The 15,638-nt window shown below is 40.2% G+C and overlaps 1 protein-coding gene across 1 annotated transcript in view; it reads right to left on the reverse strand.

Annotated features, from left to right (window-relative positions):
* The window catches only part of LNX2 (ligand of numb-protein X 2), a 52,353-nt gene extending 43,594 nt beyond the window's left edge, over window positions 1-8,759 (reverse strand). Inside the window, exon 1 of the mRNA XM_066313111.1 lies at window positions 8,639-8,759. The gene's annotated coding sequence lies outside the window, so the exon portion shown is untranslated. The remainder of the gene's footprint in view (window positions 1-8,638) is intronic.
* Window positions 8,760-15,638: the final 6,879 nt, after the last annotated feature.

Below are 15,638 nucleotides of genomic sequence, written 5' to 3' on the forward strand. Positions count from 1 at the left end.
AAATGACAAGAACACACAAAGGTAATGGCACCTTATAATTGAAAATGTCCTGTTTATTTAGCTGAGCAATTGTGTTGGTCTATGCTGTGCATAAATATGAGGAAACATATTTTCAAGTCACGACATTTTAACTTAGTAAGGTGTAACAGAACAACATACTGCCCATGATATAGTCACTGTATACTCCACTTATTTAATGCTTTTACCCTATAATCTCTAAGTCACTGACAATCATAAAGGCTTTAACCTTTATGAACTTTTCCGATGGGCTTTTTCCATGCCCTCTTCAGAAATGCGCAAGAGCTGAGAGGAAAAAAAAAGCAATTTTAATGGCTTGCCACTTCAAACAAACTATTGCCTCCTTTAGGGACTTAGCTCATATCTGTAGTTCTCTCATTTTCGTACAAAGGGACCCTCTGTAAGCCCCATAAAATATTTCTGCTGATGATCTTCTAAACTCATTTTCTCTCTTTCTTTTCTTTCACGTGAAAAAAGAGCTTCCTTTTAGCTACTACATCCTTTGTAAAGACTAAAGAGAAGCAGCTCTTACTAAGGTAGGAAAAGAACATAGCAAAATGTGAAAGGCTCTTCCCTGTTTTTTTCATTGAAATTTCCAGGGATAAAGCTGGAATTAATATTCCTTTTTGCATTCACAAAACTCAAAATGCCTTTGTGCTGCTACATTACAATCATCAACATCTATTTGACTAAACATGAAACAGAGCAACATGTGAATTTATGAGCTGTTCCTCTCCCTATCTAATGGACACAGTAGAATCGTTCAAAAGAGATGTGGAGAAACCAGAGAAGGCCCAGAGAGAGGAAAGACGATCAAAGGACTGGAAAGTCTGCCGTTTGAGGAGAGACTGAGAGGACTGGGCTTGCTCAGCCTTGAGGAAAGGCCTAGGGGAGACTTTATCAACATGTTCCAGTATTTAGAGGGTAGCTGGAGACTCCTATTTTACAAGGAGACACATGGAAAATATGAGGGGTAATGGATACAAGTTACCTCTGTGAAGATTCTGATTGGACACAAAAGGAACATTTTTCACAATGAGAACAATCAGCCATTGGAATAATGTCCCCAGGGAAATTATGGATTCCCAAATGCTGGACACTTTCAAGATGCATCTATAGAAGATGCTGCACGGTCTTGTCTAGGCCGTGCTTTTGTCAAGAAAGGTTGGACTAGATGATCCTTGAGGTCTCTTCCATCCTGGTAGTTTCTTATTTTATGATTCATACTTTCTTTGGGGCACACAGAATTTAAAATAACAGACTGAAGAGATTCTTCAGGCATAAAAGTCTCCATGGCAAAGATGACTTGCCAGACTTTAAAAAGCTTTCCTTACAGGATTCAACAACATCCCATACAACGATCCTCAGCAGTCCAACACCACCACAGCAGCAGGGTGTACAAGGATGGATGTGGCTGCCCTGTACATCAGTCTCAGATCTCTCTTCTCACCTGTTCCTCTTATCAGCTGCCATGCAATGACATCAATGACTTTACAGAACACTGTCTCCCTGCCCAGCTAATACAGAAAAAGTATTCCTCAATAGAAATTGTAGCATTAAATGTTGATCTCAACAGCATCACTGCACAAGGGAACCACCTGAAGGAATTAGTTCACATGTACATGTTAAACAGACATTTCTGCAATTCTGGATTCAAGAGTGAAATCTTCATCCAATGGTATTAGCTGGTCATGTTGACTGTTCCTGTTTCCCATCATTAGGTGTTTATGATATTTACTCAGTTTGTAGCAAACAGGCATACCTAGCTGGATTAGCTGCCCATCAGTGATGCCACCAAATATGTAGGCATCTTTTTAAAATTATGAAAGCTCACATTATGTTTATGTACTCTGCTTTACTTACCAATCAGATGAGGAAAGAAGAGTTCTTGAATACCACAAAGCATCCTCTAGTATCTTTTTCTAAGCTTTTTTCTTTTCAAATTTCTTCCAGCTATCACATGTTAACTGGAAGCATTCACATCAGAAGCTGGCAGGTCCCGTGTACTGCCTCTGCTCCACACCCCGGCAATAGCACCTTTGGGTTCCTTGTTACTACTCATTTTGTTCCTCAAAAGACTTTTGGGCACATTACTACAGGATTGAGCACAACAGTGTTCTCCAATGGTTAATCATGGTAACTGCTGCATGCTTCCAGGATGCATTCATCCTGCGAAAATGGTTTAGGTTTTCTGCTTCAAAATGTTATAGAAAATATACTGCTTCAATTCTAATACATCACTCAATTGCCTGCAGCTTCCAAAACAATCTGGAGTGCTCAAACTGAGCTGTTTCTAATGTTTACTACTGAAATGAGCTTTATCAGAAATAGTTACTTCTTCCATGCCCCAAATGTATTTTGAAAGAAAATCATGCTCCACAAGTGTCAAAGCACTCCACTTACCCATCATATTTCTCCTTAACAACTGCGGTCTTACCTGCAGTAAGAGCCCACCCATAGTACACAGATTCCATGTGCTAAGTTAACAAGGTAAGAAGCATTAGAAAGAGACTGATCACAGCTAGGAAAAAACCTTAATCATACAATACTAGCTACAAGTGTTGCGCTCCGCTGGGGAAAGCTCTCAAGGTAAGCAGTACTTTGTAACTCACCAGAAGTCACCTGGGATGCAGGACAGATGGAAAGTAACAGGGAGTCCTCACTAGCACAGAAGAGCTCTTAATTTTTCACAAAACATCAGAATTTCCCATTGCAGCAAGGAGAAATACCAGATCTTGAAGGCTACCTTCCTCAAAACCTTCTTGCAGGAATTCCTGTACTGCCTGATTCTTTTTAAGTAGGTTAAATGCTGCCTATTTCCTCCCTACTGTTAGGAATATTGGTTTTTTTCCTTTATAACAGCATTCTCCCAAGTTCTATCCTACACAAGTTTGAAGAGAGAGCCAAGGTGGTCTGCATCTTGTTTATGAAACTGGCCCTCACTATCTCCCAGTCAGTCCAGAAGTACAGGCAGCAGCTGGCTGTCCTCCTGGAGTGATCCCTCAGCTTACTTCTATGGGATATGGGAGGAATGCAAGGAGATGAACTATTAAGTGATCAAAATACGCACAGGAAAATAATTCATTTTAAGTATTACATGAGGGATATAACTAGTCTATTAATTGCATCTTCTAGATTAATTTCTAATCCCATCAGGTCACGGCACAGTGAAGTAATTTAAATCAAGGGATTTAACAGCATTTTGAGTTAGTTTAATAATGCTAAACCTTACTGTATATATTCAAGTATTTAAGTCACAAGAGCTGCTTTTTTTATCATTCTGTAGTATCAATTTTAAAATCAAATGGATTTCATTACCACTCCTGGTAGAGAACCTTATTTAAATTTTACAAGAATAATGAAAATAAACAATACCATTTCATGTTTAAATAACATAAAAAAAAAATGTTTAAAGCTCTTTCAGCTTTAAACTTGAAAGAGCTCAGTTAAACAAATCATATTGCTTATTATTAGAAAATTATTTCTTTTGGTACAGTAATATTACTCTTTTCCCATCTGTCCCCACTGCCACCAAAGGCTTGTTTGATTTCTGTCACTGAACAGCCCTTCCATTTGCTGATATTCCACCACAGCACATAATTTTGAAAGCAGCAGTCTTGTCTTGAGCTTGGATCATTGTCCCCAAAAATCTCATCCTTACAAAATTCCTTCTGCTTTCTCAAAATTAGAATAAACAGAAAATAAAGTATTGCCCAGTGTGGTCTTTCAGTTTCTCTGCACACCAGCAGTTTGACTACCTCGACATCAACAGGCCTGCTCAGCACAGGGCTCGCTCTTGTACAACCCACACAAATTCCTGAGCCCCGCAGCTCAGACAGCACCTGCTATCCTTTAGCAAGTACCTGCTGCTGCTGATTGCTTCCATGTCCACAGGCTTTCCCATGGCTTCTGGTTGTACGAGCAACCTTCAGGGTGCCTTTCACTAGCTCTATCTCACTTCACATTTCAAGAGAACAGAAGAACACAGGGCTCAGGTCAGGTAACTTGTAGCTCACAAAACCATACCTTATGTCATCTCCCTACATCTCTACTAGCATCACAATCGGAGGGTAATTTTCAAAATGTCTTATCTATGTATATTACCTGGTTTTAATGAAATAAAAATAGAAAATTCTACTCAAAGCAAAACACACAGACTATCTACTGTAAAACTGTCTGGGCAAACAACTTTAAAATTCCTTAAGGACTCAGTTTTCTGAATTGAGGGGAACACACTCTACTGCAACATTTCCTAAGCAGTTTCTTACAGAAGAATTACATTAGGAATTGAAGAAAAATTTAGTTCTTTCCATGTCAAGACCTGCACTCCCTTTTTATAAACTCAAGGATTTCTAAATACACATAAAACCTTAAATAAATAAATAAAACACAAGAAAATATTTCTTCCAGAATCACTTTGCAGCGTAACAAGAACAGTACTTTTCCTTTACTGTATTATTATGTTCTGCTACTAACACAGAAGTTCACACCATTTTCATTTCTTTATTACCAATAGCCATCTAGGAAATGCTGCCATCAATAGTAAATCTACATGAAGTCACACTCATCTGGTGCATTTTGTGAATAGCAATCAGTTCGTAACACAATCCTGTTCAGTTTAAATTCAGTTTATTCTTCAATTACTCTGCTAGCCCAACTCTAATTTATTATATTTTCTGGTACATTTGATTTTGAATATTATGACATCCCGGCTCATGCCATTAGAGAAGAAACATAAAATGGTGAGAATGTCTAGGGACGGCTGAGAGTAAGATAGCAACAGCCTGGAAAATTAACAATACCACTGTCTGTGCTCAGCTACACAGCTCCCCGCATTAGCACTAAAAAAAATTTGTCAGTATTTCTCTAATATAGACTTGTCATCCAGGAATAGCCTCAGAGGCACCATAAAACCCCAGCCAGCACAGCAGGCAGCTGGGGCGGCTGGGTGGGCGGACAGCAGCCTCTGAGCCCACTGGGGCAGCTCAGCTGCAGCAGAAAGGAAACACTGGCCCTGATGCTGCTTGGAGCTCACCAAAGAAAGAAACCAACATGGTTCTAAATGCCATCAATACTATACACATTGATTTTCTGGGTGGCTTTTTTTAGCCTTGCATTGTCTCAGTCCTAGCTACCATTTCTTTCTCCCAGCACCCAAGGTGAAATGAGAGGCAGCAGCCAGAAGCCTGCTCAGAGCACCTTTCTTGAGAAGCCCGGGCAGAAGGGAGGGCTTCACCTTCCCCTCCAGCTTGGTGACCGACTGCATTAACCTTCAGGGCATGCTGCCAGCCCCACCTGCTTACTCAGGCTTTTGCCAGAAAGGGAAGCTCTCACTGCTCTGCTTTGTCCTTCGAAGATGCATCCTCTTTTGCTTACTTCTTACTCCTGCCTAACATTTGGCATTGGAACTCCTGAATCCAGATAATGGAGGGCAGTCCTGATGGGACGGCCTCATCAGACTCTTGTATTCATATCTGACCTTTTTCCCTACAACAGATTCTGACAGCCTCAAACATGAAAAATACTTATGCTTCTGCACAGCTTCCCAAGAAATTCCACACTGGGTTTTGAAAACAATGTGCATTTCCCTTCTTTTGTCTGTTGTTCTGAAAGCCTGAAAACAGCTTACCACAACAACATGCCCGAGTGAATGCTTTACAGGGAAACCCAGGCAGGTGGGCCCATAAAGGACTGTCAGCACTGGAAAGAAGTTGCAGTGGGGAAAATCTGACTGGACCCAAATCCTCACTCATTACTTTGTCCTCCAGAAAAAAAATCAAGCAGACTTATTTTCCCCTAAAGGATAATAATATTTTCAGCTGTCTCTAAGCCGCCTTGTAGCTCAGACAGTATTGCCAGCTCCTTCTAAACCTCACAAGCAATAAGGATTTTACTAATGATGCAGTTGTTGCAACTGTTGCATTGAAAAGAGGCTGTCAAAAATTAGATGTAGCAATGCCTACAATAACATGGAGCTAATTTACAAAACTAAGAAATGCCACGTTTTAGCTTATCAACTGCCTCTCAACTTTCCCTCACTTCTCCTGAACTTGGGTTGTAACCCAGTTGCTGGTTTCTGTTCTGAAGCTTTTTTCCCCCCACAACCCAATCCCACACAAAGGACAGACACAAAAGGGAGTGACATAAGGAATGCTTAAGCATACTTCCACCTTGTTTTCACACTTAGGAAACCCCACTGAAAGACAGTTATTGGTGCATGAGAAAAAGGGAGTAGAGTTTCAGGCTTTTGTGAAGCCTGATGGAGTCAGAGCAAATCAGATCAGTCCATATTTAGGTGGGATGAAGAACTGGGACAGAGGGGCTCTCCCCTCCAAGTGCTATCACATGCCCCAGTGTAATGAAACATTTACTACCATGATGAGAAAAGCTCCTCTCATTTTGGTGTGTTGGTACCAGGAAAACACACCACCCAGGTTCTTCAGAAGCAATGACAACCCTGGCTGTAACCATTTTCTCAGTCCCATGTACTTGTAAGTCACCTGCCTGTGCTTACACTGCAAATCAATGCACACGCTCCAGTGTCTCCCTGCACCTGCTCTCATTACCTCGTGTTTGAAACAAATCTTGAATTGAGACTGGAGACTCAATTTCACTTCCCAGCAGGCAGAGTAATCATCAATAATTGATGTTAGTTACTTTCATTTGGGGCACTGCCTTGGGCATGCAATGGAGAGTTACGGTATGCACCGAGGAATGCAGGATTTGTATAGAAAATGGTTTGATAATCTGAAAAAATCCCTCAGTAAACAAAGGAAATTTACAGATAATCGTATTAAAGATTAGAGTTGTTTCAAAACAATGCAGAATGTATTTGAGAACATCTGGGGAAAATGACGGTAGTATTAAAACCAAAATCTTTGGGGAAAATATCTTCCCCCCAAACAGGAAACAGTAATTAATTCATTATTAAATCCTAATCCTTGTCAATTCATGTTAAATCAGAGCACTTTTTCTAATAAAGGCTGTTATCACTATACTTAAATGCAATTTCATAGATGAGTATGTAAATATATTTACATACAGTTTTAACTCTGATTAAATGATTGCTTGATTATTACACTGATTAATTGCTTCCAATTCATTTCAAATTTGAGAAGCAGGATAATTTTATGTCGGAAAACTAAGTTTAATATTAAATAAGGGCAGAACAACCTGTGGACTAAGAAAAATACATCATGATAGCAAAAGCAATTTGATGTCTTTCCTTTCACATTTACTCAACTTGAGTAAACTGGAAAATTAAGAAAATAACTCCTTTTATCTTACAAAGGTTACTATTTTTCCATCATCCATTTACTGTGTTCCAAAGTTTTGGTTTGGCAATTTATGTGAGAATCCCCACAAGGAAACCCATAAACTGTTCATGACAATTTCTGTAATGAGTGTTGACAATTAGCAGTACTACTTTCCTATCTAAACAGCAAAAGACTGAAGCTCCTCACTGCTGTAACTGCTGACAGCGTCAGAAGACTATTTACTCCACAACTAAAAAGTAAAACCTACAGAACTGAACATAGTTAAAAAGTAAAACCTACAGAACAGAATAATTAAACTGGTAAAAACATCCTGGATCAGATTTCTACAATGTCTTTCACTGCTATATTTCTACTCCATTCTTCCATAAAAATACTTAATGTAAGAGCTAAATCTGGCAGGATTTCTAAGATCTGAAAAGAAAAAAAGAATGAAAAGATAAAGCACAGGGTTTGTTTTTTCTCTTTTCACACTGTTTTACTTCTTTACATACAGAAATTAGTTTTATGTACACACACACGAAGTCCAATGACAAGCAGAATGTTAACCAGATCTGTACAAGTAGCTATTGAGCCTTAGCAAAGAAAGCCCATCAGGGATGCTTTGTTGTAACCATATCATCATAACTGTGCTGAATTCAGTGGATTCCTTGGGAGCAGAAGCAGGCAAAAGGACTCTCATACCTATAAAGGACCCTATGGAGTCACCACTGTGGATTCAATTGTACAGTCAAGCTACAGGGATGGCAAAATAGGATTCAACATGTGATACATCACCTGGAAAATCATATATACAGGATATCAATTGCTCCTAACACACACAGGTGCATCGTAGTGAAGTCTCCTCTCTCCTGCATATCAACTTAACTTGCTTTGCAGGTTTTCAGGTATAGACAGACTCTCCTATAGGAACACTTTAAAACCAACCATCTTTATCCTCAAAGTCAGTATCAGCTAAAACGTAACTCTCTCTGACAATGTGAGGCAAAAATAAAAATCTCAGTACAACGTTAACATTACTGTGTGAAATAAGTTGCCTGCACTGAACTTGAGGCTCACTGAAAGGCTCCACGTGCTATGAAACTCAATCTGATTGCAGAAGGCAACAAGTCAAGCTGTACCCAAAAGTTCGTAGAGAAGTATCCTCGACTTTGTAACAGCACAACACGTAAGAACATTTCCTGGTTTCACAGCTTTCCAAACTTTTCAAAGTATGAGTTAGGAAAGCATTACACTTCTACAGCATTTCTCTGGTCAATGGCACACATCTCTTACTGCAGAAGAAAGGACTGTTAACAGTTTTCATTTCACACTCCAGTAACCCAAAATCTTGTGTTACCACTCACTTTAGTGTTAATTTTCCCACAGATTCTCTTTTTCTGCTTACACGGCAAGACAGCTCAGGTCAAGTGTTCAGACAAGCAGTGCTGCTGATTCTCCTTTTTACCACCACTGAATCACCTTCACTTTTGCTTCACCGCAAAGATTTTTTTCCCTGCAAAAAAGCAGGAAAGCCACATTCAATAGAAAGTCAAAATGGATTTCAAAGTGGGGAAAAAACCCTCCTCACAACTAAATTCTTAAGAATTATTTATGCAGGACTATTCCAACACTGTATAAATACACCAGGACAGGTATATTTGCTGCTGTCCATGTAGTGAAGCCAAATTCAGCTTGTGTCTCCTCCTGCTACAGAATGTAAGAGTATCAGTGCTGAACAAACACACTGTGCCACCCCCGTGATAACAGGAATCAAGAGTAGTTACTCTGCCAAAGTAGAAAGCTACTGGTTTTATTGGTAATTTCAAAAACATTTGAAACCAACGTTAATGTTTGGCAACTGTCACTGAATTCTTATGAAGCTCTTATGTGTATGAACAGACCTTGCACGCAGTTTTAAGACATTTGCATGAAATGCATGACAGATCCACAAGTACACAAACACATTTGTATTTTTAGTCTAAGTGAATCTGAATGAGTCTAGCTTTACCCTTAACATCTAAAAGGAATTTAAATAGTTAAGATGCACACCTAAAATCTGAAGGCTTTCAATACTGGCTTAATACTAGGCAGGAAACCCTGTGAATTTCAAACCTTCAGTCTTCATTTAAAGCAGAAATGGTAGTTTAGCAATGGACTAATTGTAAAAATGGACCAGGAATTGACTGGTACTAATTTTTAATTAGCATAAAGGCAGGAAAGAACTATTTTATTAATTCATTGTGTGAGCCTTCATTAGCCTCTGTCAATAACAATAAAAGGCTGAGAAAACTGCTCTAGAAGAAACAACACATAAAAACAGGAAAAGAGGCCAGACAGAAGGAAATCCTCATCAACCTGCTCCGGAAGAAGCTTGACTGACAAAATATTTTGATAAGTTTAAAAAAGTTACTTCAATTCAGAGTTGGGGCAGTCCCTGGGGCCCGGCACGGCTTTGGCTGAGAGCTGTGGTGCAAAATGCACTATTGCCAAGGGTACTTAGAGCTGTTCAATCAGGACAGGGTTTATGGCAAACTCTTCAACACCATGAGAACACCTACACAACACATCACGATCCACGTGGTCTTGTGATGAATTAATCAACTTTCACTTACAGTTAATTCATTCTGATTATAAGCAAGTGTTAAACAACTAATTTAAAAAAGCAACGTAAGAGAAAATTACATAGTGCAGGACAACAGATCCAGTAAGAAGAGACAAGAAGACAAAGAAGGGTGGGCCACTGGTAAATAAATGCATGACCTTAGAAGTAGCAATAAGGAATCCTCCTCTGCTTTGAGTGGCAATAGTAGTAACTGGTTCAGGGTATTTTCTGTAACTTTTAATCTCCAAACAGGTAGAGGCAACTTAATAACATGCATACTTAAGTATTTAATGTATCACAGGTATTCAGTGCACTATCCATGAGGCACATCCAGACATTAATGTCTCCAGCATCCTCCTTGAAATGTGACTTGACTTAGAGGTTACTTGGCCATAAGATGGGCTTCAAACACGCTGTTCTACACAGGCTGTTACTGATGGCAGTGGAACAACCTGCTGTGTTAAAGTCAGAAAATTATTAGCTTAAGAGCCTTGAAGGAGTTATGGGCCTTCTTCTCGATGCTTTGGTTTTGCTGGTCAATTAGAGAAATTATTTGGATGACATGGCCACAGCCACAGCCCTCACAACCCTCACCAGAGGCTCTATTCTACTGACACTACAATACAGCTCATTTCATCTGGGGGCTACAAGGTATGGAGACAAAAGTACTTTCACTTCATGACAAAGTAAAATGCACCAACAAGGTGGATCATTGATAGCAGCCAAGCTTTTTCGGTTGGGTTTTTATTTTTATTTTATTAAAGTCTTGTTCAGGAATGCCAACCAAAACTTGGTGGCCAGAAAAATCATGGCACCCGGATTCTGAAGCATTGCTTTGTATCATAATAAAAGCCTCCAGGGTTGGTCCTTTTGAAGCAAACATAACATTCTTGTGGCAGAACACAACAGCTTGTCTGAGCACAAGACAACAACCACTGAAAATCACTTTCCACAAACTGGTTTTGGAACACAAGTCAGCCTCCACCAGCTTTGGTTGAATTTCAATTTTTCTTCTGTCATGCCAAAAAAAACCTCTGTTGTACTGGCTTTCTTCTTCCTATCTATGAACTCTCAAACAAGGATTAGCACCAATATGAAGAACAAAGAAAGCCACAGGAAGGTAAGAGCTTAAAATCCTCCATCACTGGTTTTCTTTGGTCTTTTGAGGCCACAGTTTTTGACAATGACAGCACAGTAAGAGGGGGCTGTCTGTGGCAGAGCTCTCAGATCCAAGCAAAAATTGCATGCGAAGAACATAACAAAAATCTACTCACTGAGTAAAACTGCAAGAGTCAATAAGTGTCAGCATTTAAGTATACAGACTTGAACACAATAATAAACTGTGCTTACTCCCAATTGTCTTCTAAAGAGCCAGCCCCTGGGAATGTACAACAGAGGCATCCTGACATCTTCCACTGGGCTTGTGCAACCTCTTCGGAGAAGGTCATGGGAACGTGCAGTGGTAGTGTGATCTCGGGGACTGGGGAACACAGCCTGTATCACACTTCAAAATCACTCCCACTGCAAGGAATGTACAAAGCAGAGGCAGGAAGCATGTAGCTCATTTTTCCCCACTGTGCAGAATAATACCTGACAGCACTAGACCACACCAGGCTACACAATCCAAAAGTCCTGGTTTGCCTTTTTGCAACTACTGTGTGCCTCCCTTTGTCAAGGCATATATAGGTTCTCCTTTAACATGGACCACTTTTCATTTTGCTCCATTGCTAGAAAAAGGATAAATAAGTCATACTTCCTTCTGTTTCATTATCTAAAGCTACATATTACTATCATTTACAACATTTTAAAACTGGATTAGTTCATATATTGGATATACTACTTGAGCAAATTGCATTTTGTTCTACAAACAAGGGTTCTTCTGAAAAATTCTGTACAGCCCATCAAACAGTGGTTAAGTGTGTCAAATCTCTCCAATGAAATACAAAACACTTCCTCTTCCAAGTAGCAGAAGAGCCAACAAGAAGAGGTGCTATGCTGAACTTCGTTCTCACCAACAAAGAGGGTCTGGTACGGAATGCGAAGCGAGGAGGGAGCCTTGGCTTCAGTGACCTTGGAATGGTGGAATTCAAGGACCTTAGGGCAGCAAGCAGGGAGCACAGCAGGCTCAGAAGCCCCAGCCCCAGCAGACTGGCCTCTTCAGGGATCTGCTTGGTTGAGGATCATGGGACAATGTCCTCGAGGGAAGAGGAAGACCAAAAAAGTTGATTAATATTCAAAGATCATCTCCTCCAAAACGAGGCTTTGAGCAACCTGGGCTAGTGGTAAGTGTCCCTTCCCAGGGCGATTGAAACTAGATGATCTGTAAGGTCCTCTTCTACCCAAACCATTCTGTGGTGACTCAACGATTCCTCTCCGTGGAACGAAGGAAAAACAACCAGACAAAATACAACATCTATCACACCATCCCAAAGTGAACCAACTCTTCCTGGGTAAAAATTACCTTCCATATAATATTGATCTAACTCATTCATAATCTAAAAATTAGTTTCCAACCCTATTTGGTCTAGTTTATTGTGATGACAGTGAAAAAATTCTAGACATTCTTAACAACATGCCACAACTCCAGAGCAACATCAACTTGTTTACTTGAAGCAAAAGTGAGACTGCAAATATTGAGCTACATTTCCATGTCGAAAATAGTTCTCACTATTTTAACGGAAAAAATGCAAAACACTTTGAAATCTTTTATGTTCACAACTTCTCTGACTTTATATCAGACAGCTGCATACTTAGGCTTTTGTGTTCACCACCTAACACACAGCTCAGCAGGAGAGAGTCTGCAAGAGATTCCGCTCCTATTCCAGCCCATAAATTACTTGCTAAACTGCCATCAGTCGAAATAAGCTTCTGTGAGAACATGAAGGGCTGACATCTCTGGTACCACCAAAGTGTTTCAGAAATAAAAGACACGCCTGTATTATTGCAGAGCACACTGCAAGGATGAAGTCAGCTCGGGTACAGCACTATAGATGTACAGCACTACAGATATCCCCTGTAACACAACAGCGGGGCCGGGGGCACCTCCACACGTGTCGAGGTGCACACCAGTCTCCTCAGCCTCTGTCTCATACAGAATACAGAGCAGTCAGTATGAAAACACATGACAGCTTCAGCCCATGAATTTTGCAAACATAAATCCTGACCCCGAAAACACTTACATGCAGGCTTATCATTAAGCCTAAGAACAGACCCTCTAATTCCAAAAGAAATACTAGGATGTTTAAAATTAAGCACATGCAAGCACAAACATCTACAGAATTAGGTCCAAAAAACCACAGAAAGCATGCTCCACAATATTATTAATTTATATTGCTCCATAGAAATCTTAACCTATCAATTATATAACTTAATGCTAATATTTAAAAGCATTTTCATCTTCTAAAGGCACTATAATTCCTAAAGGACAAACTCCACTGACCCAATAAAGCATTTAAACAGCATTCAATTCAATGATGTCACATTAAAAATGCTTCTGCAAACCAAATCAACAAAGAATTTTCAAATATCAGAGACAAGCCACTGCCATATCAAATAGGCAACCAGCTTCCTCTGGTGCCTTTTACACCAGGGAGCATTTTAACACCAAATGCATGCTGCTTTCTTATTAGTTACAGCTCCTAATGTCTAGTAGCTCTTTAAACAAGCAACACTTTGCTGATGCAAGGCAGTAATTTATATTAATTTATTGTCTAGTACACATGTCTTTACACATTTCACTTCCATACTGTTGGTATAACTTCTTCCCAGCTGCTTTCAAATTTGAAATGTTAACATTTTTTAGAAGTACAGAAAAATGAGATGAAAGAAGAGGGAGATATTCTGGCATATTTTCAAGTATACAGTTTTAACTAGTAGCTAACAATTTTCTACTGTTTTTTAGTAATACAGGCCCATAAATATATGCCAAGATTGAGACTGATCAGTGTGGGTGAAGCCTCACCAAAAAAAAAAAACAAAAAACCAACCTCTCATTGAGGTGATCAGTGCTTCCATGAGAGTGCACAACAAACAAATGCCAAATGTTGCAATGTCAAAGCCAGCACTTTTGGCAGAACAGGTCTTAGTAAGCTTATTTTTTAACCAGTCTCAGGAAAACAGTACTTTTCCACCAAATCACTGGCTTATATTCCTCTTTCGAAGTTTTATCCCTAAACTGTCACTATTTTTGTTGTTTTGGTAACAAAATTCAAGTGCAGGGCTAGGAAAAGGTACCACATTTGCAAATCTCAGACCTGAGTCCAAGGCCCTGGGCTCCCTCTTGCTGAAGTCACCAAGCAAAGTGAAAGGTGAGCACAGTTAGAAATTCAGTACTTAAAATGAGCTTTTAAAAATATTCTTATATTTTAGAATTGCAACAGCACAAGCACTTTAAAACATAATATTACAACTTTTTTATTAAAAAAATATTTGGACACAATAGTTCTTTGCAGCCTGCTGACTCTGAAGTTAATAATTTTATACTGTAGTGTGTTCAGGAGAAAGGATTCCTTACTCAGTGATTTGATAACTAGAAAAAAAGAGAGTAATTATAAATTACTCCTTTTAAGTGCTATGGTTCTAGCAAGTACACTCATATAAATTGTTTCCATTTTGAGGAAGTTTGTTTTAATAAAGTCAGAGCAGCATATGGTACTAACATGTTTATTTTCCAAGTGGTAGGGACACTAACCAAAACCATCTGATGTTTCTTCCTAAGCCTCCTTGATCTGCTGCTGGATTGCAGCTTAGAATAAAGTACTACAAAAACAGAAGACGTGGGGTAGAGAAATAAAAAAATAAAATAAGTAATTCAAAGTGTTTATTTAATGACAGTGCGGCTCAGACCAGTTCCTATTTTGAACAGAAGTTCAGAAGTATTTATGATTGGAGATTTATTTCCAGAGACTATCAAATGTAGTCCAAAGCTAATCCCTCACAGACATTTTTTACTTTGCACACAGACAAAAAACAAACCCCTAATATCGTGTAATTAAAAGAGGAATTAAAGGAAGCTCAGAAGTACTTAATAGATTTCTAGAGAAGTAAACAATCAGCACTATGCATTATGAACACGGTAAGAAAAGTCAGCAGGGATTACCAGATTCATCCCTACCAGAGCTCCACGAACGGGTTTCTCAGTTAGTTGACCAAGTGCTATCGTTCCGCCAAGAGCAACGATAATTTTAAAGTACGCCTTGTTAAAAGTACAAAAGACGAAAAGTTTTCTAAGCACATTTTCAGTGCTAAGAGCTGACAAACGAGGGGGGAAACCAGGGAGTGTGGCTCAGAGCTCCGAGGGCTAGAGTGAACGCTTGGAAAGACCTGCCAGCCGCACGGAGTCCAGCGGCATTTCGCAGCCAGCCCCGAGTTCCTCTGGCGCAGCTGTAAAACACACAACGTGAAACCCGCTCCTGCAGCAGGGGCTCGCTCGCAGCTGTTCCTCTGCCTCCCCCGCACGCAGTAATCTGACTCCTCTCCAGGGAGGACCTTTAATGAAGCCACAGGAGAGCAGCATAGGTGTATTGGGAGACCCAGAAGCAGGCGCGTTCCGAGCGGCTCTCCAGCACCCGAGCCCACAGCTCAGCCTCGCAGAGACGCGCTGCAGGGACAGGCGCCGCCGAGCCGGGGGCTCCAGGGCGGGGACGCTGCTCCCGAGCTCCCACCTCAGCCCCGCACGGCGGCTCCGGGGCCCGGCCCCTCTCCCGTACTTGTTGCCCGCGCAGGGCGGCTCGGCCCGGCCCCGGTCCCCCGCGGGGACCCGC

This window comes from Sylvia atricapilla, chromosome 2, assembly GCF_009819655.1.
Source record: "Sylvia atricapilla isolate bSylAtr1 chromosome 2, bSylAtr1.pri, whole genome shotgun sequence".
NCBI classification, from domain to species: Eukaryota; Metazoa; Chordata; class Aves; order Passeriformes; family Sylviidae; genus Sylvia; species Sylvia atricapilla.